Source organism: Vigna umbellata, chromosome 5 (genome assembly GCF_029865625.1).
Source record: "Vigna umbellata cultivar VRB3 chromosome 5, Vumbellata_1.0, whole genome shotgun sequence".
In the NCBI taxonomy this organism is placed as follows: domain Eukaryota; kingdom Viridiplantae; phylum Streptophyta; class Magnoliopsida; order Fabales; family Fabaceae; genus Vigna; species Vigna umbellata.
Genome location: NC_142169.1, coordinates 41,944,992 through 41,948,097, shown reverse-complemented (window position 1 = coordinate 41,948,097; position 3,106 = coordinate 41,944,992).

Here is a 3,106-nt window from a genome sequence, read left to right as displayed (position 1 = left end):
AGTTAGCCAAAGTGTTTAGAAAGGGTCATGTCGGGTGTTGTTCACAATTCTGCAGAATTATGCAGAACGCTGAAATGGTAAGTAATTGACCGTTCGACCTTGTTATGCTCTCAGTCATAACTAGGTCAGTCTCTTTAGAGACTCTCCAGTTCATTATCGTTCGGTTTATTAAAGAGTGCTCGGTCTGTACTGACATTCGGTCTCTCGAAGAGTGTTTGGTTGGTACTGACACTCGGCTTCTTGAAGAGTGTTCAGTTTGTACTGGCACTCGGACTTCTGAAGAGAACTCATTCTTATACGTAGTGTTCGGAATAAATTGTAAGGGTTCGGTTTAAGGCGATAGTGTTCGGTCTTAGCCAGTAGCGTTCAGCGCAAGCCAATAGTGTTCGGTGTAAGTTAAAAAAGGGTTTAGGGGTTTAACGTTCGGTTATATTCATAGGTTAAAGCAGTATTTCTGTTCGATCTCCAACGTTCACAGGGTCGTTCGGTCTTCTGAGTGAAAATATAATATGTGTATGAAAATGCTTTAAAGTAATGTGGAAGAGAATTCCAAGGCGGAATGTCTCATGAATGGTTTGGAATGGTAAAGTATGAATGTGGTCATGCTAAGTGTCATTTATCCTGATGTTCTATGATTACTCATTCTCAAGTAGAGAGGAGTAACTCATGTGTGAGAACGGCAGGAGGTCCTAGTCCATAGGGTGAGATGGGCGACAACATAACGGACTTACCTCGGGTGGCAGCTGTTGAAGGCATCCCAGCTACTACACCACCTGGGTGCAAAAATGTCTAGCTACACAATTCATACAATCCGGATGGTCAAGTTTACGTGGTCGGTCTTTGCTTGTTGTGTGCTCGGTTATTGCTGAAGCATGTACATGATGGTTGTATAATTGATATGTTGTTTTCTTTGCTGGTTTTTATCTTTGTTAAATAATGTGTTGTATGGATTAATTAAATTACTCTAGCTTACCCTACTTTTCTGTCTTGTCCTTCTCTGTCCGTTCGGTCGTTCTCTTCACTGCAATGATCATCCTTTGGGTGTGAGCAGAAGGCGATGAAGACTCCCTGAAGCAAGTGCTAAGTGAGGAGCCCCCATTTTCTTATATTAGGACCGTTCGGTTTGTACATAGTACTGTATGACCGTTCGGTTTGTGTATATATCTTTTTGTACACCGTTCGATTGTAGTTAGCTTGAAGAACCGTTCGGTTTAATCTTTTGTTTTGTAAAGTTTAAATTCTATAGTATTTTTGTAAGGTCGTTCGACCATAAACGTACCCCTTTTCTCTCAGAACTGAAATGTAATATTGTTAATTGTGAGTATTCTATGATATGGTTTTACGCTATATGTTTTGGATGTTACACATATACTAACGAAAAATACCATTTATCCTTTGCATTATCCCAGTTTTAAAAAATTCAATTAGTTTTTTTATATGTTAAACTTATTTCGTTCGCCTTTAAATTATTTTAAAGCATTTTTAATAATTTTAACATAATGATAATTAAAAGTTATACATAAATGATACTTTAATTGATTTTTGTAACATCCCAAAATATAACAACATACCATATAATAGAACATTAACATTTAATAATAACTCAGATCAGTCTTAACATCTCAAAAGAACGTACGTTTCTGGTCGAACGACCATACATAAGCTACCAAATTAAATTCGTACCAGATGAGAGGAAACGTGACCAAAACGGTTTACAAAAGCCAAATACCGAACGGTCACTTAAACAAAAGAGAGGAGGTGACCGAAAGATCACCTCACAATAAAATATTAACTACAAGCCGAACGTTCCTATTGCTCGGTCTTCACTTCCACTTCTATCAAATTTTCTTCTTCCAGCGCATCCTCCAACAGCGCGTCTCCTTCTGCTCACATCCACACGGATGATCATTGCAACGACAAGACGGACGTACAGAGACGAGACAACACAGGAAAACAAAGGGTAACCTTATGTAATTTAATTCATGCACCGACATAATAGTTAAACATTCACACACCCAAGAGCAATTCAATATAAGTATCATTACAAAACCTATCACTAGACTGACCGTCCGGACTATATGAAATCTGTGTAGCTATAGGCGTTCGTGCACCTGGGTGATGCAATAACTGGGATACTCTCAACAGTTGCCACCCGAGGTTAGCCCTATCTGTCCAAAGTACCCCTAAGGACTAGGACCTCCTGCCGTTCCCACACATGGCCTACCCTCCTCTACGTGAAGACGAGTACTCACGGAACATCAGGATGAACAGCCAGCTTAGCATACCCACAGTCATACTTTACAATTTCCAACATTCATATGAGTCGTTCCTCCCTGGAACGCTCGTCCATAATCCACAACATTTCCAAATTACATTTTCTAAATCTTTCATAAATAAATATCTCGGTGAGCTATCTCGTACAAAGGTTGCAACAAATGTTAAAATGACGAACGTTCAACCTGAACTTAAAACTAGGCCGAACACATAGAGCGAGGCCGGGGGATCTTCAAAGTTGAGAATGGTTTGAGACCAAGGGTTGACATCGGATTCTAAGAAAGGGTAGCGAGTACAGTAATATATTCCAAGGACAAGTAGGACGAACGTCCATTTCCACGTTGAGTCAATTAGATGAACTGACTCTTGAGAACTCACTCAGAACATAAAGAGACTAAACCAAGGACTTGGACTCTAGGGTGAAACCAATGAATAAGGATATTTTAGGGCATTCAAAAACTGGTACTTAGAGTGATTCACATGCATAAAACCGAACACTTGTGTTTAATTGAGGGTAGTATCAAGGAATCAACATGTCAGTCAAAGACGGAGCACTCTAGAGAGCGGATCCTAGAGGCTTAAACGAACACTCGTATTAATAATTAACTTAAGGAAATGGAACGAGTGCTTGGTGTAGGACTGAACACCGATAACTTAGCATGAAAAGCTTTGATAAATATAGTACAATAATATTGAAATAGTGGTTACAAACAATAGAATATACAATTACATATATACTTAGATTTATAACCGAACGGTAATATCCACTATGTTTGGCCGAACGCTCATACACAGTATTCCGAAGTGCAGACATTCGTCCTCAACTAGAATC